This window comes from Chaetura pelagica, unplaced genomic scaffold (genome assembly GCF_000747805.2).
Source record: "Chaetura pelagica isolate M959 unplaced genomic scaffold, ChaPel_1.0 scaffold10, whole genome shotgun sequence".
NCBI lineage: Eukaryota > Metazoa > Chordata > Aves > Apodiformes > Apodidae > Chaetura > Chaetura pelagica.
In genome coordinates this window covers 10,187,513-10,215,230 of record NW_009952263.1, presented here as the reverse complement: position 1 = coordinate 10,215,230, position 27,718 = coordinate 10,187,513, and positions in this window count along the sequence as shown.

Here is a 27,718-nt window from a genome sequence, read left to right as displayed (position 1 = left end):
CTCTTCCGAAGGAAAATTATCTGCCATTGGGATTGCCATGGGATGCTGTGGCCTCCTTAAAGCCTGAAGAACATCTTCTCATTCCAGAGTCTCAGATAGGGGATGATTTTGACCATCACTTATCTGACACTAATTCCATGTTTAGAATACTGAGGACTGGTATGTTTTTATCTGCTCTCTTAAAAAAAGGAAAGAGATTTCCTGGGCCAAAATGAAATATCTTGGAATGAATTCTGATAAGTCCAGAGTAACTAAATAAATTTCAAGACTTTACAAGTAATTCAAGTATAAGTGTTTCAAATAAAATAACATGTAAGAATTCGTTTCTGCAAAAATTAATTCCCCATGAGATTTAGCTGAACCCATGCTACTGGCAGCTGCCCATATTTTCCCCTTAGATGTTACATTTTTGCTTCAAAACCAAGTGGCTAACACCAAGCTCTCTGGCTTTCTCTTTGTGCTGCTGTCAGCCCATTCACATGTAAACCAGCACCTCACTTCCTAATCCCTAATCTGCATTGAAATCCAGAGTAGCTATTAACAGGTTTATGTTTATGGGTCCTCTTTACCTTGGTAAAGCTGTGGGTGGTGCCACCACAGCTTCCTTCCTCAGTAGACCACTGCTAAAAGACCAGTACATTAAAGACTGGGAAAGTGTTATAAAGGCCAGTGTTTCCAGCAATCTGAAAATAAACCAGAGGTCCTTTGCCATCAGTGATCTGCTTCCCATGAAAACACAGGCGCTTTGGCTTTTCCTGTTGGGAACCAATATACACTAGATTGAATCATAGAATCAACCATAGAATCATAGAATCCTAGGGGTTGGAAGGGACCTCGAAAGATCATCTAGTCCAACTCCCCTGCCAGAGCAGGGTCACCTAGAGTACATCACATAGGAACGCATCCAGGTGGGTTTTGAATGTCTCCAGTGAGGGAGACTCCACAACCTCCCTGGGCAGCCTGTTCCAGGGCTCTGTCACTCTTACAGTAAAAAAAAAAAATTATGATACTCAGCTTGAACCTCCTATGCTCCAATTTACACCCATTACCCCTTGTCCTATCACTGGTCATCACTGAGAAAAGCCTAACTCCATCTCCCTGACACTCACCCCTTACATATTTATAAACATTGATGAGGTCGCCCCTCAGTCTCCTTTTCTCCAAGCTAAAGAGACCCAGCTCCCTCAGCCTTTCCTCATAAGGGAGATGTTCCACTCCCTTCATCATCTCTGTGGCTCTGTGCTGGACTCTTTCCAGGAGTTCCCTGTCCTTCTTGAACTGAGGGGCCCAGAACTGGACACAATACTCCAGATGTGGCCTCACCAATGCAGAATAGAGGGGAAGGAGAACCTCTCTTGACTGACTAACCACACCCTTTCTAATGCACCCCAGGATGCCACTGGCCTTCTCGGCCACAAGGGCACAATGCTGGCTCAAGGACAACAACAAGTTGAAGGACAACAACAAGTCACAGCATCAAAACCCACTAAAAAATACCGGGATTCAAATAACTTAATAGATGATGGGAGTGACAGAAGCCTCAGGGTAATCCATTAGGTATACAAAGCTCCCCATCTCTGCTTATTCCACACTTCCTATCTGATTTGACCTTCAGGGCCAAAAAATGTTACAACTCAGTAACATTTAAAAACATGAATTGATGATACATGAGCTTATGGTTGTGCTGTCACCACCCAAACCTGATCATTACAAGCCCAGGAAGTAAATAGTTAAATTGTGTTTCTAAGCAATGCAAATACTTCAAGATATGGAAATACAGGTCTAAGTAATAGCAGCTCTACCCTTTCCTGACAGTAATAAGATGGAATGCAGTAAGTTAGGAGAAAGGCAGATTTGTGTCTTCAGTCCCAGTCAGATTAAACTGCTTTGTGGTGACTTTTTTCAGGCACCTCTCATTTTGGAAGCAGTAGAATGACAGGTCTTGGTATTTAACAGCACATATTTGCCTGAGTTACATGAAATGTTAACCTGATGCTATTGTCCTTTCTGGAATCATAACAGTTAGCTGAAGTAATCATTGAGAACAACAAGTTTCATCCAAATGTAGCCTGTTCTGGTGATTTATTTTAATTTGAACTGTATTGGAAACTTAAGGTATCTGCACTATTGTGGTGTTATGATCTTTAAGACTAACAATACCCTATAAATATTCCAGTATTAACAGATTTATTTCACTGTCAATCAGCAAGTGACTAAAAGATCTGCTTGAAAATTATTTTCTAAAAGATCCCATTTCTCGTGTTACAGAATGGAGGGAGACCAACATCTGAGCTTCATCATGAACAGGAAGGGTCAATCATTTCTTGGATGGTACAGCTGCATCCTGCCTTACTGAAATTAGGTAGCTAGTCCAGAATACTTGTTCCTTGCCTCTGATGATACTTCTCATTCTCTTAGGCCTTGCTGTATACTAGGGAAATTTTCCTTCCTCTCAGAGTAAATGTTTTTGTTCTGTTCTCTTCGTTTGTTTTGTGGTTTTTGTTTTTGAAAAATTATTTTTCAGTCAGAAAATTGAAAGCAGAGGGGGCAGCAGGTACCATGCTGGCATTTTTGGTGAGGTCTTTACTGTATTGGTATAGTCTGTACCAATCTTCTGATGTCTCCAGAAGCAACTGTATTATTAAAAGGCAAGTGTTAGCTCACTTGTAGGGAAAAAAAGAAGAGCTGTCTCCCTGCTGCAGCACAGAGGGACACAGTTACCATGAGCTTTCATGTGCTCAACAGTTCTTTGTGTTCAGTGGAAGCAAAGAAATAGAGGAAAGGAGTCTGAGGTTCTGGCCAAACACCAGGAAACACTTTTTCACTGTGAGGGTGACTGAGCAACGGCACAGGCTGCCCAGGAAGGTTGTGGCACCCTGTGCCTAGGAGATACTAAAAAGCCTGGACACAGTCCTGGGCAACTGGCTGTAGGTGGCCCTGCTTTAACAGGGGCTTGCACCAGAAGAATTCCAGAGGTCCCTTCCAACCTCAGCCATTCTGTAAGAAGATTTTGGCATAGGTGTACTTATTGTATGCAGGTCTAATTCAAGATTTCATTTCTGCCTCACAAAGTCACCTTAACTTTGAGAACAATCAACCATTTTAATCTGAAAGTTATTTTATCTTCTACATCGGATGTTTATTTTTTGTTTGTTTTATTTTGTTTTGTTAAAATTACCAACATAAACCCCATATAATCATAGAATAATTGAATGATTTCGGTTGGAAGAGACCTTAAAGATCATTTGGTTCCAACCCAACTCCATGGGCAGAGACACCTCCCACTAGCCTAGGTTGCTCAAAGCCCCATCCAGTCTGGCCTTGAATACTTCCAAGGATGAGGCATCCACAACCTCCCTGGGCAACCTGTTCCAAAGCCTCACCACCCTCATGCTAACTAATTTCTTCCTGATGTCTAATACAAATCTATCCTCTTCCAATTAAAGAATAAATGAAAAATTATGGCAAATGTCCCTTGCACAGAGAGCGTGGATACAAAAGACGTTAAAGTTTTTTACATAAGTAATATTTTTGTCTTCTGTCTTTGAGTGCAGCTGGGTTAATGCTCATGGACTGCAATGGAATCATGCATATCATTCACACCAGAGTAGATGCTGGCAGTGAGATCCCCTCCAGAAAAACATCCATATGCTTTTTATGTCTCTGATGGTTCAGAACGAGTCACTACAGTGGCCTCACAGAAAATCAGATTATATAGGTCAGCTTTTCTAGGTAAAAAAACCCAACAAACAAACAAACAAAAAACAAAGAAAAATTGTAATAATTTACTTGGGACGAGAACATGAAAAGGTCTGGGCTACATATATACCAAGGGACTTGATTTCAGTTGGTCTTAGCTTGTTCCAGCATTTCTTCCATGTGTTTTACTTATTGCATTCTAATTGACCTAGCCAAATGCTGAAAGAACAGTTCACACAACTCAAAATTAGTCTTGTTCTTTCTTCTTCACAAGCCAGAGGCTGAACAGAATATTTGTAGAGGCTTAATCCTGTGGAACTGTACTCCATTAGATTCCAGCATTAGGAAATAGCTGGGAAAAATTCCCATACTGACATGTGAATAGTGCAAAAGCATGAGTTTTATTAATTCAATCTAATTACATTATTCACCCCTTATCTATGCAGTAAGTCATAATCACTGTTATGGTCCACAAAGACAAGAGTCTTAATAAAAACCAAGTATTAGAGGTGTTGTTTGACAAGATGCAGCTTATGACAGAAAATGGTTCCCTTTCCTTGAAAAGGATGTCATTATGATTGTGTTGACTGATGATTAATTGTAATTACTGTGTTTTGTTTCACTTAATCCCCTCTAGAGAGGTTCATTGGTTTTTCTGCTGTGGATGTGTGTGTGTGAATGTATTTTTTACTGGACCTCTCACGCAAATATGAGCACTGAAAATCTTGTATGGATCTTCTTGGAAAGGGTAGCCAGCTTTGTTGAAATGCAGAACATCACCCAGCTGGCATAGTGAAAGCAAATGACACTCAAGCTTCAGAGTCTTTGTGAGTATACTTGCAAACCATCTCCTTTACATTTTTTAATGCTTCACAGATTTGCCTCTAATCATAACTAACGCTTCCTTTGTGCCTAATGGTGCAAATATCATGTATGATGGCATTTTATCTGAGGTGGCATAAAAACGGTGCAAGAAATCATTAGAGAAAATGCTAAGCAAATGTGAAAAATCAGCAAAGTTTTAAATGAAATGTTCTCTCTTGATTGCATACATTCCTGGCATAATAATACTGTAGCATATCATTATCATTAGTTGTGCTGCTTGAATTAAGGTTATATAAACCAGTTTGGTGCACCCTTGTGCTAGAAGGCATTCTTGGCGGTCTGATCCCACCACAGCTGTCTTAGCTGCCCTTTTATAAGAAGCCCTGGAATGAAAGACAATATATCTAACCACCAGTTTGACCCATTCTTTATTTTGTGTATGGGCTGCTACATAAAAAGATGGAGAAAAAACTCACATTTCCACAGGTCTCCAGAGGCCAGAAACAGCAAGAAATAGACAATCTCCAAGAGATGATTCAGAGGCTGCCTATGAGGAGCTGAAACCTAGTTTCAAGCACTCTTCTGAGTAGCTGGGTGTTCTAGTCAAAATAGGAGTTCTAGTTGGGAAAGGATATATTTAATTGTAATGACTTTAAGGGCTGTTGTTGTTGTTTTTCTAATTCCAAGCAGTGCAGAACTTCCACCTGAAATCAATAGAGTCTCAGGGAGCAACTGGCAGGACTGTGGCTTTGTGCATCTATTTTAGCCTTTGCAAACCATTGATTGAAAAAATAATGAACAGGCTAAATAATATTTTTCCTTCTTCTCTTTCCCCTTCTCTCCCCTCAAAATAATTAGAAACTTGTGCTTGTGTCCATAATGCTGTTTCGTTCCCTTCAGCCACTCCACAAAGCAGGTTTAGACTGTTGAGCTGCTTTGAGCCCAGAGCTAAAATTCACATCTTCTGACAACTATCCATACCCCATCCTCATATAAACATTACAAATCTAATCTCACTTGTTATATAGAAATACAGCACAGTTGTAAAAGCAGAAAGGTGCATATTACTAGGAGAAAACAAATCCCTCTCCTAGCATCCCAAATGCTACTATGCTTTTAATTGCAGGTGCTGTATGAGATGCATTGTCGAAGTGTCACAAGAACTCTCTTCTGAGGTTGGACATTGATTTGCACTCAAATAAAAATGTATAGGACCCACCCATGACACGAACACCTCCTGTCACTCTTCTACAGACAGAGACCGGGCACGTGCACAGATTAACGCTCACCAGGTACCACATGCACTTTGACAACATCATTTGAGATAACTCTGAGTTTGCTGCAGGGTCCCTGGAAGAAGACTGAATTACTGTGTTTCAGCACAGTTTGCTCACATTTCAGTGCATCTGCTGCACTTTCTGAACCTGCTGGCCTAAGCCTAACCAGGCGGTGAGATGCTGATCGCGGTCTCTCAGAATCAGATCAACAAGACAGCCGTAACGATTCAGCCTGACAAGCCTTGCAGTCACAGTGTAAACACATAGGCAGCACAAGCAGTTGGGAAGCAAACATCCAAGTCATTCATTTGATGTTTGTGTTTGTTTCTAATTCTTCATTTCTGTTTCACAGCATTGGACTACATGGCAGAGAGAGAACTAAAGGAAACTAAGACATGCCTTCTGATGGAGGGATCCTTGAAATGCAAGCTATGATTTTTTCGTGGCATCTGTAGTCTAAGTGAGGCAAGGGGATGTTTAAAAAAGCAGAGCCCTCTTAAAAACCTCTATTTGTTTTGCAAGGAAATTTTATATCGAACATCAAAGCCATTTTCTTCTTGTGATAACAATATCCATTACAAAGTTTTCAGAGCTGGGAGCGATGAAGAACAAGGAGACAGAGAGGAAACAGAACCTTCAAGTACATTTCCTTCCTGTGCACTTTCTGCTGAACTGAATTTTAATTCAATGCAGAAAATACTTGTGCCATATCTATATTCTGTTACATTCCCAGGCATTCTCTGAAAATGAAAACCAACAGCACAATGCAAATTTTTATGCACCTAAGTGATATGTGCTCAGAATAGTGATTGGCCCCCTGTGGTATAGGGAAAAAAATGAAAATCTTTGCTAATTAGACACCTTTATAATAAGGAAATTTAGTGGTTACTGTTATGCAATCAAGAATGAGAATTTCTTCCATTACAAAGAGCTATTCATCACTACTATGCCAGAGCAACTACTAATTTTATTTTCAGATCAATAGTTTGTATGTTGAGTTAATAAATGTGAAATGTTAATGCAGTATCAAACAGCAATTTAGGCCTCTGGATCCTAGTAACATCCTTTCTAATCAACACACACTGTAGTGATATATAGGGCTATCTATAGGGACAGCTGAATCATACAGTACAGAGAGCTGTTAGCTCTCATAATGATTCCAAGCTGGACAGACTCTCCAAAGAGGAGCTGACCATACGTGCTTTTTTATCTTGTTTGTCTAATAAAATCTGTATAATTGTGCAACTTGTTTTCTCAAGAGATATAATGCATATTTATTCTCTGCCTCAGGCCAGTCGAGCTAATAATGATTGCAATCAATAAGAAAGTCTTTCATCAGTATAGTTTTCTAATAGACACTTTAAGGGGCTCCAGCTATCAGATGAACCTACTTACATCTTGCGGATAATTTACCAGAGACATCTTGCACAGATTACTTAGAGGAGTTAACACTTATTTTCATTTGAGGCTTGTGAGAATCCTGTGAGATCAAGGGAAAGAAAAAATATTTTATCTCTGCATTAGAATGGTAACTGGCAGGTTCAGTTTTTAAAGCCCCTCTTCACAGCCTCTGAAATTACACAAGGAATGGTTGCATGCCAGCTTTCACATGCAACTCAACTCAAAGACATGCATTTTACACAGGCCAAAAATTTTCCTATGAAAACCAGGCATGCCCTATTGCACTACCAGTTAAGAGAACACATTTGAAAATTTGCTCCTAATTGTCAGGTGTGCTGTGCTTGCAAAACAGATTCACTGCCAAGGTATATTTACGGGACACATGAAAGTCATTGATATTCTCTTTTTGTTCCTCTTGCCTGCTTTAGTCATTTGGGTTCTCTAACATTTTCCATATGCAAGTGGTGGCAGCAGAAGGCCTTGATGTGAGGCTGTGTGAGTGCTTGTGGATCTTCTTGACAATCAGATCCCTTCTAGGGGCTAAGCAGTGCTCAACAAACTTTGGCCACATGAAGCTAGCAAGTTATATTCTAGATTAAGCAGGTCAATGTAACTTGTTTTGTAGTGCCACAAATGGTTCCTGTAATTAATTTTTTTTATTATTATTTGAAGACCCAGGTCCTAGGACCAAGAGGATCCTGTGTTTTCATAAAAGAAAATGAGTTTTCACTCCTTTTCTTTGTGAAGGAAAGCTTGAAATTGTAACTGAAAGGCAAACATGGAATGTAGAGATTAAGAGCAGAACTCCTTAAATATCCCAATTTCTAAAAAAATCTCCCTGTTTTTGAAGTCTAAATCCTGATTTTGGAATTATGTGCCATAATGATACTGCAAGTTCTACCAAGCACATTTTTTCTGTTACCTTGCTGTTGTTACAAATAATAGTGTTTGTATCTCAATGGTTATTTTAAAGTGATACTTGAAGACCAGCCAAGATGAAGTTTGTTCACATTAAATTCTGTTTAGACAGTTATAAATAGTGCTCTCTCTCAAATGTGTTATGAAGATATGATCTAAGATTTCTCAGGTGAAAACCTATGGATTTTTTTGCTGAAAGATGAAATTTAAAAGCGTTGATAAACTGAACTGAATGTGTAGACATTACACCTTCATATGTTGCTGCTGAATGTTTTTCCCCTTACTGTAATGAAAAAAAAAAAGATAAAAAGCACTTACATCTTCACACAGCTCTTGTGTTTTGCAGAACTAGAGTAATTGTAAAACCATATGGCCCATTTCCATTTAAATTATAAATGTGCTTGAGGTTCAGTGGCACATACTTCACTATGTACTCATAGTACATGTGCTATGTATTCAGCAATAGCTGAATTAGCATGGAAAGAAGCTCACCCCAGAAAGTTTTATTGATGTGGGACTTTCAATTTTAAATATGAACAGGTAGGTATTACGTCATGATATAGGCCAACTTAGATGAAAACAGAATTGTCCTGAATATTTGCCATTCTTTTCCTAACATGAACAGCAGGCAGAACAACTACTAAGGAGAGAGAATCTTCTATGTAAATATGGTGAATAGAAAACATGCCTATCTTCACGTCAGTAAAGCTATGTACAAAGATAGATAATTTTAGATAAAAGAAAACAAATCAGATTCTAAATACCAAGCACCACCACAAATTCAGTGTCAGCTCTGTAAATGAATACAATTCTAGCATTGCTACTAAAGTGGTGTGTGGTTTGCCTGTGGGTTGCCTATACAGAGATAGTTAGGACCTTGCAAATAACCATAATGGAATATTCAGTCAGTGCTGTAACTTTCCCATCTGATTGACTCTGTGAGTTGTCATGAAGAGTTCAGAGGTCAAATTCAAGACTTTATGGCAAATCTGAGAAAAATTACCTTTCAGTTTAAGAGTCCGGGAGGAATCCAGCCATTACAATAGTGAGAGGTGTCCCTGCTCATAGCATGGGGGTTGGAACCTGATGATCTTTAAGGTCCCTTCCAACCTTCACCATTCCATGATTCTACAATTTAGAATGCCAGTGTCATATACATGCCAGCAGACATAACATTCTTATGCTAAGACATAAACTAATGGAAAACTTTAAAAAACAGGGAAGAAATCAGTAATAAAACTTCTGGTGAGCAAAAAGCTATTACAAATTATTGAGATCTGAGGCAAATATTTATGTAAAGGTCACTTTATTCACCTCTAATAAAAGTTGCTTATATGATGACTGATAACAGTCCTGGACACCTTTTCAGACTACTAGGAAATAATAGCTGTCTTACAGACCAACTCTCAGAAAATGTTAGCTTGATTTTGGGATTTTTTGATTGAAAGTGATGTAGCCTGGGGACTGGCTGCTAAGGGGCTATCACTTGGGAGGGTATCTCAAGGTCTGGTTAATGCTTTGCTGAGGAAGTCATCTTTTGACCACCTTGGGCAGGAGCATGGCATGGCAATTCTCCATGCAGTGTTGCTGGTTCTCTGAGTGACTTCTTCAACTTCACTGAACTGTTTGTGGAACCACTTCATCTGTCTCTGCCTATAAATATAAGACCAGAGAGCAGAGAGGAAGGAGCATCCCACCAGACAAGGGTCAGCAGCAATTACAAAAAATGTGACTAGGGGTAAAAAAAGGCAAGGTAGCTCATCTTCCTCATATGCTGTGTTTTGCCAAGGGCAGACATTCTTTGTTCAGAAAAAAATAATTATTCAAAAGCCAACTCTCCTGATGCAGTCACATCTGGAAATCTGTAGATGCATACTCTTGCCAACACTTTTAAGACAGTGTGGAGGCTAAATTTCTAAAATTAAAGTTCAAGCAAGAAAGGAAAAAGAAGTATCTTTATTTTATTTTATTTTTTTTTTTCTTTTCTGTATCAGCTTGAAGGAAAAATTGACCAATCATGACTAGTTTATCATAAATTGTAGGACTTCTTGCTGAGATGCACATGTTGGCAAAAAATTCTTCTGCCCTCTATCCTTTGATACATTTGTAGCAAAATATTTACAATTAAAATACTGCCTATTCAGTAAACTATAATTTCACAACAAGAACAAAGCTGCAGCAATTACTTTCTTATCAAGTAATTCTGTGGATTTATACTATCATTTAGCAGGTGGCCTGTCAACCTTCAGCCACTGGATAGTTCTATGTGTTGTAAAGTGGCCATCCTTAAAATATAACATTTGCCTGCTGAGAACAACATTATACTGTTTATGAAACCATATAATTTCAATAGCCAAACTCAGCAAGATTTTATTGCTCTCTCCACCTGTAATTGTGGAACAGCTGACTCATCAGTCCATAATCATCCCTTACCAATGAACAGATACACTAAAACTCTCAAAGTGACTTGTTTTCTCATTGTTCCTTCAGGCACTGTCTCTGCCCTCCCAACCTCCTCACTTTTTTGGACACTAAAAGAGTAATCTCAACAGGCTTTAATTAATTACAGTTCACATTAATACCAGGGAAACATGAATGCAACAAATTTTTCACTGCCTTGTTGAAAGAAAGATGTATAGTCATCACAATGTGAAGATAAAATAACATTAATTAGTATCTTAAAAATTATAGGTATTTTAGCATTCAGTTTACGTTTTGTCGAAGATGTATCAAAGTAAATACACCTTCAAGGACAGAGACAAGTTTCCTCATTCACTACCATGGAATACTTCTTAACCAGTCGTCATCTGCCTAATAACCTTTCCCCTTCCAATCTTCTGACAAAAGACATAATTCACTATGGTCCACAGTATTTGTTAAGCAATCGAACATTTGTGAAGCCAAAATTTCCCCCATTTATTCCTTTCCATCTTAACTCCAGAGACAGGGTAAAAACCTTTGTTTTCATAACTGCTGAAGCTCCGTATTGACACAGAACTGTAGTCAAGTCATGCTTCAGGGTTTTAGTGAATTAGTTGCTATGATCAGGAAGGAATACCTGGCACTTGGTTATGGAGTCAGTACTTGAATTTGGATTTGTTTTTTTCCCTCCAGTTTCGACATTTGCTCTGGCAACAGCTGGGGTTGGGACACTAGGCAGGGTGGCACAGCACTCTGAGCCTCCTTTCTCAGGTGTTTCCCGGTACAGGGTGTCATTCAGAGTCAAAGGGTTGACCAGAGTTGGAGTGAGGGAATGTCTGGCAGGAACTCCATTTTTTGCAATATGGAATATAGGTCACCTGTCAGAACAATCTGAATCTAACAAATTTCCTGCCCTGCAGCAAGGTGAACTGTTAAACTAAAGAGCATGGTCACATCTGCAGAGCAGTAAATTAATGCTCTTCAGTGGATGGATGGTTGGAGTGTTCACCATAAATACCTCAGACTACCTGTTTTCTACTAATAGCACACAATCAGCATCTAACTGACAAACTGAAACGCTTCAGATTCACCTAAGTCATGGGACTCAATCTGTCAATAACTGTACTAAACTGCCTGGCTTCTACTCTGCAAAAGGTCAGGCTGAACAATGCGAAAGATCCCCCGTGGCAAGAAGCCCTCTGAGTCTGGGGGTTTTGTGCAATATAATTTTAATCTCTCGTTTATGTTTGCAAGGGAAGAAAAATAGCATCATAGGGACCAAAGAAATGCCACAGTAGAACTCAGCATGGATGACTGGGTAAATCCAGGATCCAGGCTTCAGGAACAACACTTGATGTCAGAGCAGCTGTTCCCTTAACCTCTTTTTTATTTTTTATTTTTTTCAGTACAGCATGTAGCTGTTGCACCTAACCAGGTGATCAAGGCAGGTATTTGTCACTACACTCAAAGTAAGGGTTGGTTATCCCTCTGAAGAAAGAGACATATAACTTTTTATATGGTTTTCCAAACTCCTACTACAAGAAAAATTACTCAGAAATCTTTCTATTACTCTTTACATAGCATTGCTGCTGAGATTGGGCTTTTCAGATAAGCAGCACCCTGTATTGGCAGAGCATACAAAAGGGCAGGGCTGGCCAGAGCAGGTTTCTCTCTGTGAATTCCTCAGCACACCTTTGTCTCTGATGTGAGTGCCTAAATCAGAGTAGTTTTCCTACAGCTTTATTCTATGTTAAAGTGACATCCAGAGTCACTGTATATTCCATGCTCCTGCATCCTCCATCCCCTACTTTATTCACGCAGGGTAAGGTGATATTTGACTTTTATAATTGGCTTGCCAATATTCATTTGAAAAGCAAATATTCTTTGTTTCATTCAAGTGACTTTCATTTTTTGTGGTACTGGCTTGTGGCACATTGCTCAGATATAGCAAGAGGAATTTTATTTGATTTATAGCTATATCTGAAGTGCTAAGAGGTGCCTAAAGGAAAAAAAAAAAAAAAAAAAAAAAGAAGAAAAAGAAAGAAGAAAGATAGAAAGAAAATACAGACAGGGTCAGATTCTCAGCAAGTAAAACTTTTCATGTTGTCACTGCTTTTGAGTGACTTTGCACCAGCTGAAGATTTGACGCAGCATAAAAAATGTTGGGAAAAACAGTTTATTAATCATTCCAGGTAAATGGAAAGAATGCCTAGAAATGAAAGACAACACCCTTTATTTGACTTCTTCAAAACATTTTTAGGCTTTATTGTTAATAAGATTAAAAAGGAGATGAGCAATAAAGATATTGGAGCCGAGTTTATGATGAGAAAAAGTACACTTCAGGAAGAGTGCTCTCCCACCACTTAGACACAAAGTTTGTGTACACATCCTTCCATTCACATTTTTTATTGCTGTTTGCCTAGGAGAAAAAAAGAAAAAAGAAAAAAGCCTCTATTAAAAGAATGTTAGTGGGAGTCCATTGCCTCCCCTCTCCAGGTTACTCCCAATGCACTCATCCACGTATTTCCCATAACTATGTAATTTTCTGCCAGTCATTCTTGTAGACCCTTCAGTGGGTGAAACCTAATACTTCCCTTGGAAATAAAGCAAGTCATCTGACAAACTGTGTTCCTCCTCTCTTTTGTGGGCCATTCGGTGACTTTATTTTACTGAGGGAACAAGGGGAAGTTTATAATAGGATCAGTTTTGTTTGCAATTTGTTTCTAATAGATGCCAATAAGCCGGTTAACTAGGCTCTAGTTAATGGAAATTTTATTGTTTTTCCCCCTGCAGTGCACATGACCTTTTCTTACAAGAGTCTGTGATTCTTGAAAACACGTATCTGCTGCCTTGCCTCAGGGTCTGCTTACAACAGCAGGGATATGACCATAGGCTCTTCTGAACTTGTTCACCAGCCCTCTGCTTTGAGTAGACCAAAATACTTTGATCATCCTGTCAGTGGCAAATTTACAGCAACATACTGGCTTTTGTTCCAAGTGTATTTCTCCAAATATAATATCTCCCTCAAGAAATCAATGATAAGCTGTTAAACTAAAGAGCATGGTAACATCCACAGAGCAGTAAATTAATGGTCTTTTGTGGATAGATGGTTACAGATTTCATCATAAAAAATGGATAAAAGATTACATATCACACAGAGTGAAACTTTTAATAACTCAACATGACTTTTCTTAATGGGTTTTATTCATTTTAATCATTATAGTGTCAATGATGATTATAGCCTTATTAGATTCTGGTGATTGAGGATCCTGTTTATGAGATATTGAAAATCTTAGTCTGTTTGGAAGTGTAGTTGCAGTCTGTGTAGGTCTGATGTGTAACTTCATCTGCAGAAGTAGGGCTTGCCAGAAGAGTTTCAATTAATACTTTTACTAAATTACTCCTGTCTGTAGTGACCTAGGTCACAGATGACTTAAGGATTCCACAACGTCGGCTTCTCAAAACAGTAGACCAGCAAGGGTGTAAATCAAAGAAAGCTGAGGAATGGGGGAAAAAAAAGGAAAAAAAAAAAAAAGAGCAGAGGGAGAGAATCATACAGCAAAAGAAACCAATCTGTTTTCCTCTCTAGCAGCCACATAAGAATCTAGCCTTAATTATCACTTTTGGCTAGGTCTTCCTTGCTAATGATGGAGCTCTTCACATAGACAAGCATATATGAACACTCACAATTAGAATGGCTTGTAATATTATATGGAACATTAAAAGAATAAACAATTTGGTGCAACAATACTGTGTAATTATCTTTGCATTCTGAGGGAGAATTATTCCATAACTTCTAAAGGACTCTTTTAAAAAATGCATATCTATGCTAATGCTTTTTAATGTGGTCAGAAATACACCAGGGCACCATTTTTATTATTTTTTTTGGCTCTTATTTAGAGCTTCTTAAAAGAACCCTTTTCCTTGTGAGGCCACAGATACAATCTAAATACTATGAAATAAAAATTGTACCATAAGTTTTCTTATAAGTAAAAAGGAATATTTTTAGTAATCCCATGCAGTGCTCTCAGGAATGCCAACTTCCCCTTGCAAATCAACAGCGTTATGGACTATAAAAGGTTTAGACTGGAGCCACAGAAATCTTTCTAAATACTCCTGAATTAATTAATCATTTGCATCCTGAAAATCTGAGGAGTGCTTCAGGTTCATCCTATTTCTTAGTCTCATTCTGCCCTGTGGCCTATCCCTTGCTGTCAGAGAAGCAGGACTCAGGCTAGCTGGGTCCCTGCAGGTGGTAGCAAGATGCCTGTCTGCCTTCAAGTACTACAAGTACTCAAGTACTGAGAGCTCCTCCTGTGGTAAGGGAATTGGCAAGACACCTTGAGACCTGTCTGTGACCCTCCTTCTCCCCCCTGCTTTGCTGGGTATCTTCCAGGTGCAGCAATAACCAGGTCTACAGCACCTTCATCTCCTTGTCTGGCAACTGCTTCTGGACAGTGTCATGCCTCTTTCACAATTTTGGGCAGAATTCAGTGTAATCCCTGGAATCTTTTCTCCTGAATAAGGATGTCAGGATTTGTTTCGCTAAGGATTCAATTAGACCTTGCAGTGCCACTGGATGTAGTAATTTTGTCCTCTTTTCAGCTCTGAAGCAATGTTAGCAGTTTTCAAATACATAATAGGCAGTTCAGACAGAAAGGAAATAAGCTTTTCTGTGTCCACTGGGGGTAAGACAGTGAGTGTTTGGTTTAAATTGAAGCAAAGGAGATTTAGACTAGACATCAAGATAAAGCACTGTATATGGCTAACAGTACAGATGGTTAGAGATTGCTGTTGGTCATGTGGGGAAGCTGTAAAAAAATATCTCTTGGAGGTTTTTTTAAACTGTCAGGAGAGGAGTTAGACTACTTTCAGAGCCGTTCTAGTCTAGTATTATTATTATTATTATTTCTAATGTTGTCCTCCTTGTTTACAAATTTATACTAGTTTTGTTTTTGTGTTTTTCTTTTTTGTTTTTCTTTCTTTTTTAAAGTTTTGGGTGGTCAAACAATTTTTATTTTACTTAATCTTACTCCAGATCTGAATTCTTCCATGTGAGTGTTTCAGGTGATGCATTTTCTTTTCTATCTATTCAAATAGTCCCACTCATAATGACTGGCTCTCTTGAACCACTGCATTTGTTACTGAATAACCATACATACTGTAAAGGATTGCAATAAAAATCTCATAATTATTACAATGCCACAAATGGATGCCAGATAAAACCAACATGAATAAAAAGGCTTGACAAAAATCCTTTGACTTGGTCAACCTGAATAGCTCCATAGAATAGACATGTGGCTCTGTCTGCTAGTCTCATAGAATCATAGAATAGATTGGGTTGGAAGGGACCTTAAAGATCATCTAGTTCCAACCCTACTCCATGGGCAGGGACATCTCCCACTAAACCAGGCTAAAAGCCCCATCCAATCTGGCCTTGAACACTTCCAGGAATGAGGTATCCAGAACTTCCCTGGGCAACCTGTTCCAGTGTCTCATCATCCTCACACTAACTTCTTCCTGGTGTCTAAATCTACCCCCTTCCAGCTTAAAAACATTGTCTCTTGTCCTGTTACTACACATCCTGGTAAAAAGCCCCTCCCCATCTTTCCTGTAGCCCCTTCAGGTACTGGAAGGCCACTATAAAATCTCCCTGGAGCCTTCTCTTCTCCAGGCTGAACAACCCCACGTCTCTCAGCCTGTCTTCATAGGAGATTTGCTCCAGCTCTCTGGTCATCTTCGTGGCCCTCCTCTGGACTCACTCCAACAGCTCCGTGTCCTTCTTCTCGATTCACTCTTCTATGATACCATTTGCATTGCAGACAAAATGCTCCAGCTGCAGAGTAAGACATTAAGCAAATGAGCACTTGCTATGTTCTTGCAGGTATATCTGACAGATGACAAAATACAAACTAAAGCCCCACTGATTCTCACATTCCTTTTCAGCATGCCAGACATCATGTATTGATTCAGATGGTTAAGAAAATGTCACTCTTACATTGCCACGTTAGGCAACACACATACGCAGTTAAGGTAAGGAAACAGGCCTTCAGGGTTACCTTTTCCACAGCTCGTTCACTTGATTCCTCTTTTCTTGGTAAGTCTGTTAGGAAGGTAACAAATATCTCAAAGAAAGGGGAGAAAGGACAAAGCATGTTTGTTTTACAAATGTCTGGGGATTTTTTTTTAATTAATGTGCCAATCACTTATTAAGCTGCAGGGCAGACTCAGTAGCTGGGACAATCCAAATAAAGCCCACATGCTCCTGTTTGAGTCACCTCCCTTTCCTCAGGGCAGGCTTATTAACTCAGAAATGGGAGCCCAAGGTTTAAAGTAGTGCTACACACTTAGAAGCAGACATCTTTCTAGCTCTAGGAGTTTGAAAAGTTGGGAATCAGCCTCTATCCCTTTTGATGTCTCTATCCAGAACATCTTGTAGCTTCCTAGCTAACCCTGTGTCTCTCTTGTTCTCTGTTACCTGCTTTCATTTTGCAGGAAAGCTGTTACGTGCTTTCAGAAAGGTCCAGCAAATATGGGCTACATTTTGCCATACTGCCCTGTGCCCCCCAAAAGGGGGCAAACAGATTCAGAGCCTTGGAGCTGTTGCCCAGCTCTGTCTAGAAATGTTTGGCTGGGCCCTGGTGCTGGCCAGACAACAAACTCCTTCTAAAACACAGCCCAAGGGCTGCTCTCAGCTCCCGTGCCCCGGGAGTCAGGGAACAACCCTTTCGTCTGTGGCTCTCCCATTAATCAGAGAGCAAAGCAGGCTGCTCCTGGCCCAGTAAATGACTTCCTGCTGCGTGCTGGGGTGGGGGAGTGGAGGGCTGAGGCTGTGCTGGCTCCCTGGCAGCCTCCTCTGCCCGTCAGGCAGGGACGGGGGATGCGCGGGGCCACCCAGGGAGACTTTCGCTTCCTTATTCCCTGGCGTGGGTGCGTGGGGCAACCTTGCCCTGGGTTAGCAGGAAACACGCAGCAAATATATCAAAAGCACCAAGGCAGAAACTTGCAAACTACGGTCTCTTTATCCTTCTGGGAAAGGCTGATAGCATTTAATAGAAAACAAATACCTTTCTGAGCTCTCCGATCAAGTTTCATAGGGATTCCGACAGACTGGGCTTTGCGGACAAGCATGGAGATGAGCATGGATACAAGACTCCTCAGAGCAGGGTGAAAACCAGTCATCCTCCTGGTCTGCTGTAGTCATCTGATGAACTCTCAAGGTTTTATCTCTATCAGACATTGTGCCACAGTAGAACTTCACAACATTCCGTCAGGAGATGGACCAAGTGTCTCTATCGTGATCACACATCCCCTGATGTGCAGGATTTGGCCAAATGTGCTCAAGTCTGCATATGTTACCACCTAGTGACTGTTCAGGGTACATTGCAGGATGTTCTGCACTTGATGATGTATTAGGAGACTTGTAATGCAAGCAAATAAATGGCAACTTATCAAAGTGACTGATCAAACCCATTAAATTAATATGGAACAGTATCAGTAGTAAATTTCTTCTGAGAGATACACCAAAAATAGCTTCTCCAAATATTTGAGTTTCCTTCATTAAAGTCAAGCAGCCTACCCTGCTTCCTGGAGTTTGGCTGGTAAGTTCATGGTCCCTTCTTTTTTTCTTTTACTGAAGTAATAACTAATTGTTTCTGCTCCATACCTTTGTCATATGTAATTGCCATTTTATTATTCCCTAAGGTCAATTTTACAAAGACTTTTAAAAAGCTGAATTTAAAATGACTAATGCCGATTAAAAGTAGGAATTCAAGGTTGCAAAGCCTATGACAGCCTTATGCCATTTCCTGTGGCTGTATTTTAAGGTAATTAAGAGCAGATCTCCCTGTACAGCATCTTTGTAAAGCAATTGCAAGTGTATTAAGGTGCAGGCCTACCTAGTAAATACTCGTGCTCGTTCGTGAGGTGGGAAGCTTTTCCCAAGCATTATTCTAAATTCTTGACTGCTGCATGTGTAGCAACAAAAGCTTTTCCACTTGGCTATCATCAGAATTACTTTAAACTGCTTCCCCCAAAAGAGTAAATTACAGGGATGGTGGTATGTCATGTAATAGTGGTTTAATCCTACCATCCTTTTACTCACCTGAGCAAGGCTGATATAGCTTCTGGTGGGGGTGACAATGTCTTGGGATGGGATCAGAGTTTCCTATACTGTTGGAGAGTATTACTTTCAAACTAAAATCTCAGCTCTTTCTCTGGGTCTGCCAAGAGCCAGAATCTTTGGAAATCAGGGCTACTAACTTATTTTATAATAAGTAAGTAGTGAGAGATTTTGCACATTTAAAGTTCTTAAAGCAGGAAAACATAGGCTTGGAACTGTTAGCAAAGGCAATGAGCCTTTCAGCAGAGCTTGCCAGATTTTGTCTATTTCTGCTTTTACTCCAAGGGTTTTACTCCCAACTTGCAATTCACAGCTGAGAAAAATGAAGGTTCATGTTCAAAGTTTCTGGAAAGACACTGCTCAGCCTGTGAAAGAGAGTTGGCTAAAGTATGATATAGAGGAAATATTTTAATCGTAATTATTATGATTTTTTTTTGCAGTTCTATGATGCCTCTTTTTAAAAGTACTATAAACATTATTTGAACCAGGTTCCCATTACTAGGAAAGGTCAAATCTTACAGTTGACTCACAAAGTCAGGCTAGCCATTAGTAAATAAGGGTTTATGGAAAACTCATAAAGCACCTAAAGTGCCAGCTTATGTAATGTATCTAATATAATAAACACTCTGAGGGGAGTCTAGGAGTGGAAAAAATGCAGTTTCTTATTATAAAATATTTGAACATAGTGGAGACTTTAGAAATTGATCAAACTGCATGAGCCAGAAGGCTTTGTCACGAAGCCTGAAAATCCAGGAGGCCTTTAGCTTGCTGAGAGGAAGCATTTTAGCAGACCCTGCAGGGGGAATTGTTAATACAAACTTGTACTCACAGTGCTCTCAGAAGTTGTGTAGGAGAGTCATCTGGCACAGTCATTGTTAGATTCACATTACACTAACTACTGTACAAACAACTGCCTGGTTTTAGATTACAACAACTATACTGTACTGCCAATGAGACCAAGTAACACGGGAGGAATGGAGCATATCACTCATTTCTGCTGCATAGATGCCTTTTAAAGAGAGTTGCTCAGAAAGCCAGTCATTGATGGCTGGTTGGCACTGAGTTAGACTGTTTTCCTGAGCAAGGATATTCCCACAACAGTTATAGTCACCTGGTATTGTACAAACTACCTGCACAGAGGCGTTTGATTTGACACTCCATCGTTGTGCTATTTTTGGCACGCTCCTTCCTAATTTGTGATTAACAAGGATTAGGTTGTTTTCACTTTGTAAAGGCTATTTATAGTTCAGTGGGAGATTCCCCCACCCCCACCCCCTTCCCACTCCTACAGTGCATCAATGGCACAATTTTAGTCTTAACGTGACCACAAATATACAGTCATGTTAAGTAATTAAACAACAAAAAAAGAGCTGATTATGAAATACGAAGGACTGGCTAGAAACTATGAACAATGCTCTGCATTTATGCACTGTATAGTTCTTCCAGGAGAGCTAGATCCTGACCAGGCTTTGTATGATGCTTTCACAACTAACCTACCTCCTTCAAGTGGAACACGCTATTCAGCAGTTCCAAAACACAGCAAAATCACGTGGGACCAAAACTGGAATAAACCTGAGTTTGAAATAATAATGGGACCCAATGACCCAATCTTTTGCCTCTGAACACAATGGGAGTTTTAAAACTGTGTTCAGTGGGAGCAGGAACAAGCCTGGAAAATAGCTATCAGAGAGGGAATTGACTGAGATAACCGGGTTATGATGCATTTGTGAATTCACAAGAGAGACCAGTGTGACATAGAACAGTGCCCATAACAAATTAACCGGGACATATTCTAAGCTGCCAGCATACAATCTTGATTTAGGATGAAGTTATTAAAAGGGCTGAATGCTGGAACAGCTGTGGTCCCACTGAAATCAGTAGCTAAAAAAAACGACAACCAACACACACAACTTTTAATTATTTATTTAAAAAGATGAATCTTTGTGAATCTTCAGATAAGGACAGAAAAAGAGATTTAACCTGCCTTAATCTGTATTGCAGACCCTCCAAAAGAATTCAGCCATGTGAGAGAAATATCTTTTGTCTGATACCAGAAGTTACTGCAATATACAGAGGTCATCTATGCTAATTACTGTTATCAGTACTTTCTAATATGCAACAGTTGTATTAGACTGAGAGAGATAGCAAGTGCATATGCAAAGAGCAAGCAGAAGCAGCTGTTAATTCAAGAAAAGGTATTGTACATAACGGAGCTGGACAAGCACAGTGGTCTTTACAACTTCTTCTGTCACAAAAGTTAAAGTAATTTCAAAGTAAGTTGGCTGGGTGATGCAGGATTGGAGTGATTAGAGATATCAGCCACAGGTCCAAGAGAAGGGCCAGTAACAGGCTGCTGATATCAGTAGTGCTGACCTATTTGACAGGACAGATGTATGTTCTAAGAGCAGGATCCAAATCCTGCTCTGTCACCTATCTAAAAGCCATGATGTTCCTAGTCTAAGCTAGCCATTGAGCGAAAGAGGATTTTACATCTTGATGTAAGGCAAGTATACTAAGAGGTGAGATTAAATCTTTTGGGAGGAGCTTGTCTCCTTCCAGAGACAACTGCAAGAGTCCAGACAGCCGAGATGCCAAGCTTTTGGAGCGCTCATGGTGCATGAAGATGCATCCAATGTCAATGGTTGCAAAAAGCCTGCCTGGAAGCTCCCTTCTCCCTTGCTATGCATGCTTGCCTACTCTGGTGCAGCCATATGTTGTTAATGGGTAACTCAAGCCTGAACAGCTAGGGAGCTGGATCTGTGCTTGCTTGCTTAGATCCCTGGCTTTTTTTGTGTTCCCAGTTGTGCTGCCTTCATGCCCACTTAACTGCACGCAATCCGTTATGCTTGCCTTGCTGAGCCAAACTTGTGCTGTTCTGTTGCAATTCTCATTTATTGTTGTCTGTCAGCAGATGGGTCCATTACCAAAGCTTTATTTGTGCTGTTGTCAGATAGCCTCTTTTCCCATTGGTGCTCTGTACAGGGATGCAGCATGCTTTGCTGGAGCTGTACTTCTTTGCTGAGCCCCAGGAGTGCACTGGGACATGAGAGTGCAAAAATCTGGTGGACAGCCCTACCTGCAATTGGCAGTTTCCAGTTCTGCATCTCCCTTGAGCATGTCTCTCAGTTCAGCTCTCCCTTTCTTCCTCTGGGTTTTCCTCCCACAGGCTGCCTGCCTGGTGGTCTTCAACCCAGCCCACTTTCTGCTGCAGGGTCTTCTACTTGTGAGAGTTAATGCTCTGAAAAATTGTGGCCCAGGAAAGCTAGTACCAGACTGCAGCCAATAATAAAATGACCACGCATTTAATCTGTTATAAATGTATCCCCTACTTGCTCCCTCTCTGTTTCATCCTATCAGTAGATAGGCCTTTTGGTGCAGAGATGCAAATCTCAGCTAGCTTTGATGTCATGAATACAAATGTCCTTTTTATTAACCTTCCAAGTGACTGCTGCACTGGGCCATGTCTTGCTTTTAGTTAGTCAAATGCAAGTAATGTTTCTGCTTGATTTGTCTTCTGTTTTCCAGATACTTGTGTTGCTTTGTTATAATTTTACACAACAGTGTTCTTATTTTCATGTGCCTTTTTTATTAGTTGGTCACTTACCTATTATTCTCCTTTACTGATAATTCCTTTACCTTTATGGTATAGTTTCCTACTTTTACTAAAAAGTGAAACATGAACAAGAGCCATTAAGCATAACCAAATATAATGCAAGGTACTTTAGGAAGCCATTGCACTTTTTCATTTGCATTTGTTATTGCTTGTTTTTCTTATAAAGTATCAGGGAACATGCAGATTACCATTTGGTTTTATTACTTAAGAGCTCCAGCCATCCTTACTTAAGATTAAAGTCATTGTTGCCACAATAGCTCTTCCACTTCATCGCAAAGGATTGAGCTTGCAGAGAAATGCATTCAGTACAAATGGGTTCTGCTGGATGTCCAAGACTCCTGCCTAGATTAAGGCAGGTTTTTAAGTTGGGAAATGACATATCTGAGCTGTGATCGGTTGTTCTATCCAGGCAACTCTATTTAAAAGCACTTTCCATTTTAAATATAGCAATAAAATACCACACTAGCAAACCTTCTTGATAAGGGCAAAAGCAATACATCCAAATCCAATCTAAATTTGACATTGCCTAGAACAAGAATTCACATTGATAAGTCAGGACTCATTTACAAGGCCATAAATGGGTGGGTAGCTATAATTTGGGTATTAAACTTGTAAAATATATTGATGGCATGCAAAGGCTAAATAAATAATTTACTACAAGAACATTGGAAATCTTTACACAGTACTTAATTGACCAGCCACTCTCCCATGTTCCTGATAGCTTCCTATTTTGCTTTTTAAATTTTTTTATTTTTCACACACTGAAATTGTCCCCATGTGTATTTTTTTCCAACTCCAGTGAATATTCATAAGTTGCTTTATTTCTGCAAACATAACCTATTTCCATCTTTGTTTCATCAGTGAGTTACATTCTTTTTGACATATCCATTTGTTTGCTTAAAAGCATGAATGAATCAAATGCCTTTTCTGGACACGTCTCAGCTGGTGTTATGCTTAAGACTAAAATGAATCTCCCCAATCAGCCTAACTTTGAATGTTAGTAAAATCCATTTGCAGCACAAAGCAGGCTGAGATATTGTTGTTAACAGGTATTCTAATGACCACAGGAAGAATGAGATTGGCAGCTTTATACAAGGTTACAAAAATTCTTAGGGCCACCTCACTGACCAATTTAACTCATTGTAGTTGAAGAAAAGCAAATTAATTCTGGCTTTAAAGGAGCTTTGCCATCCATAGATATTAAAATATCTGGTTTTGAGATTACACACAGGCCCTTGGTTGACCCTGCCCTCTAAAGCACCCCATGAGTCATGAATCAGACCTACAAAATGCATAAGATTCTGTTTTTTAAATCATCATGCTTGCCTTCTGTTAGATTTCTCCTCTGAAACCAGACCTCCAAGGTACACTCCCACCTCATTTTCCTGTGATCTGAGAAAGGCTTCCACCTCACCTCCCCAGCTATTGTCATTGCCCCGGGGTACCGTGGCACTACTGTACATGTTCGTATCCCGTTGATGCTCACGTGGACTCTCCATCTCCCTGCTGGAGCAGTGAAAGGACAAAATTCTGCCTTTCTCTTCCCCATTAGGGGTGCAGTGGTCTCTGTGCAGGGGCCTTCACTGAGTAAAGATTTCAAATGCTTTTTTTAGGAAGGCGAGGTGCATTTTAATTCAGGTTCTTCCTGGTCTGTTTTGGTTCATTCTCATCTTCAGCCATTCGCAGCTACCCACTGTGAAAAGAATTTCTCTCTAGACAGGCAGCTGTCCTGCTTCCTCATACACACATCCTTGGAGAGCTTTCCACTGGAGTTACCGTTCACACTAGCAGCAGAATTATTTTGCTGGTACAGTCTCTACAAGTTTCCCAGGATGTGTAGAGTGCCAGAGGACTTTGAGGATGTTAATGCCTCTCTGTGAAGGTTTTTTTGCTGAGGTGAAATGCCATGACAAAACGCCTGCCATACCACCCTGAGTCATACTCTGGACCCAAGGTAAGCACTGTAGAGGTAAAGGAGCAAATCCAGAGGTAATACAGCAAATTCAGGGTAAGCAGAGGGAGAGCTTTGTTCCAGCTGCTCTGGGCCACTGGCATCAGCTTCCCTGTTGTTAACAGGCACCCTGAGACTCTCATCTAATTCCACTTTCCACCTGCCCTTCCCAATAAATTCTTTTAAAAATGGTTGTTATTTTTGCTCAAAATATTTCTATTGTTTCTTGAGGAATGTCAACCCTCTCCCAGATGGGACCCTGCCCCATGGGTTGGATTGACAGCACTTTGCCTGGCAGCCACATGAAAGCTTTGGACCACAGGCCTAGCTTCAGAGTAAAGTATTTTTGGTGTGGGGGGAAAGTCCAGTATTCCTTGGATAGGGATAGGGTGGGATGTGGGTTAGGGTTTTTACATTTAGATGTAAAAAGTCTCTTGGTTGTAGGAGAAAGGGTACATCCTGGTGGAACATGCATGCAAGGGAGCCAGAAGAAAGCAAAACTTGATGCTCTGCTTTACATGTGTGTAATACACTGCTGCCTGAGGGAGTAAGAACCCACTTACAACCCCGCCTGGATTACCCTGGCTTTGTCCAGGTGCATGAAACAAGCAGGGCCACACATCTGCTTGTTTCCTCTCTAGGGATTAGAAATTGGGGGGTGGGAAATGAGTAGAGCCTGGGGTCCATTCTCGCTCACTAGCTCAGCTGAGCCAGTGAATGCTGGGGGGGTAGGGGAGGAAGGGGGGAATATTATTTTATTTCTGGCTTAGGCCAGAGGTAAATGACTGCCCAAGGGAACAGGAGAGGAGAAGGTGTGCTGCTGAGTTACAGTGCCTCAGGGGGCTCCTGCTGCAATGGCACAGCTATGTAACGTGCTCCCTGGGGAACTGCATCTGAAATAAAAACGTAGCTTGTTACTTACTGGCATTAATGTTCACTTACTAACATCTTTTATTGCTTAACTCTTCTATTTTGGCCCCTGGGTAGCTACTTTGGCTCTTTTAAATTCATTGGACCAAATTCAGAGATCACATATCCAGAGATCTACGTAGAGTCACAACTGGATTGAAAGTAGTAAACTTAAGAAAGTCTAGGGAGACAGTCGTAATGAGTAAAAAGATCATGGTAGATAAGATTCCTGCCCTCACGCCCATTTACTTTCAGTCAGCTTAGCTTGAGTGGAACCTTGTGTTTCCTTGGCTCCTTTAAATACTATAAATTATTCCTGAATATGAGGTGTGTCTCAATGACAAAGGATACTGACTCAGAGTCAGGAGTTTCTTGTGGACTCCAAGCACAATGAAATAACCTTTGTGTGTAGGCCTTAGCTCTACAGTAATACAAAGTTCACAGACAAAAGAACATGATGGTAATCTTATATAAAGCTTTACATGAGCTATTCCATCAGTAAGCCTGCTCTCAGCTTGAAAAGAGCACCAAATATTCAGTGTATTTCCGTAATCAAACTTCTACTCTCTATTTCCTTATTTAATTGCCATTAAGCATGTCACCACCCTGTCTGCACGCTAGTCCATAATTCAGACATTATTTTCTTATAGGGCGTTTCCCTGGGTCCTTGCATCCTGGCTACATGCAGAGAAAAACCTAAGAAACAGTCCTCCTTGTCCAGCTCTTGGGACTGTTACAACGGCAACATTGGCTCAACCCCAAACACTCTCCATGCAGAGCATGGGCATGGAAGGAGCTCTGTTCTCTGGCTTTGGCTAGCAGGCTCATGTCTGGTTGTTGGCCATTAAGAACCCACTGTCAGGTTTCTATTCTCAGCCCATCACTTCGTGCCCATCACTCTTTTCCATGTCACCTCCCACTTGTGGCATGTCTGCATTTTCAGGCCCTCTCACATCATCTGCTCACTCTTTTTCACATCTGTTTCTAGTACTTCCAGCTCCCACTTCCCATCAATATGCATTCCCTCAAAAAAGTTTTTTTTATATTTTCATCTATTTTCCTCCAGAAATGGAAGGTACATCCCTAAGCCCCATGTCATAAGGATGGGGCCAGACTCTTTTCATTGGTGTCCAGTGACAGGACAAGGGGCAAAGGGCATGAACTGGAACACAGGAAGTTCCATCTGAACTAGAGGAAAAACTTCTTTTCTTTGAGTGTGACAGAGCACTGGAATAGGCTGCCCAGAGAGGTAATGGAGTCTCATTCTCTGGAGATACTCAGAACCCACTGGGACATGATCCTGTGCAACCTGCTGTAGGTGAAACTGCTATAGCAAGGGGTTGGACTAGATGATCTCCAGAAGTCCCTTCCAACCCTTACTGTTCTGTGATTCTGGGAGATCCTTGCCTCATCATACTTCATTATCTGCAGTCAAACTGTCTCAAAGCTCTGTTCTGCCCCACTGCCCTCAAAAAGGCCACCTGACCTGCTGCCTGCAGTGGGCAAGCCTGTTACCCCATTAGCAACTTCCCATCTGGTGCTTCCTGTCTTCTAAGAGAGAGAAAACACTCTTTTTTTACTGTTTGTGCAGCTCCTAGCATGCTGGGACTGACCTCATTGCTCTAGCCATACAAAATGCATGTAACTGGATCTTCCCTAAAAGCCACAGCCATCTTCCTTAAGATTTAGAATTACATACCAACCCAAGGGTCTTCCCATGCTACTGAGCCATCACGTAGCAGCTGGGAAGGAGAGGGAGGAAAAGAGGTATATACAGAGTTCCTCAGTAAGGCAGGGGGAGGAGAAGAACAAGCTCTGTGTATTTAGTTACAGTTAATTATAAGTTTATGACCTTATGATGCAATTGTTGTGTCCCTTGCTCAACATACTTTTTAGGCAGGGCACGCTGAACATACAGAGGGGGTTTATTTTATGGCTGCAGTGTTTGCTGGAGCTGCACAGATAAGAGAGCTGTAGAGAGATCTTGGCACAGGACGAAGAGGAGCCATTTTGGCCATGTAGTACTGGCAGGGTCTGAGCTTCTGAAGCATAGGTGGAAGCCACCCTCATCTGTCACCCTCTCCTTTCCCTGGCAGCACATGTTGAATTTTGTTCTTGCACTTTCAGAGGGGAAGAAAGCTAAGGGGGGGAGTTGGTGTCATTAACATGTAAGGGAAGTAAGAATAGGATTTTATTTATTTATTTATTTTTTAATAGGAGAACCAGCTTTGGAATTTGAAACTTGTTTCACCCAAAGATTTTCAAATGCTGCACATGTTTTTTTTTTCCAGACAGTAAATATGTATTATGCCAATTTAATGGCTAACCTAACTGGTTCAGAAAGTGAACATCAAATAGTGTCATTTGTAGGTCTATGAATAGATTCAAAGACCCTTGAAACCTTAATCCACTTGATCCCACTTAATGCCTTCAAGATGCATTAATAGGACAAAAAGAAGTTAAATCGAAGCACATCAAGCTCAGTTTAGGCACTGTAACCCTTCTGCTTACAAGGGCAGCCACATAAAGAAAAATAAGGAAGCATTAGCTTGCATTTCCCTGGAAAATAAGTAAGCAGGAAT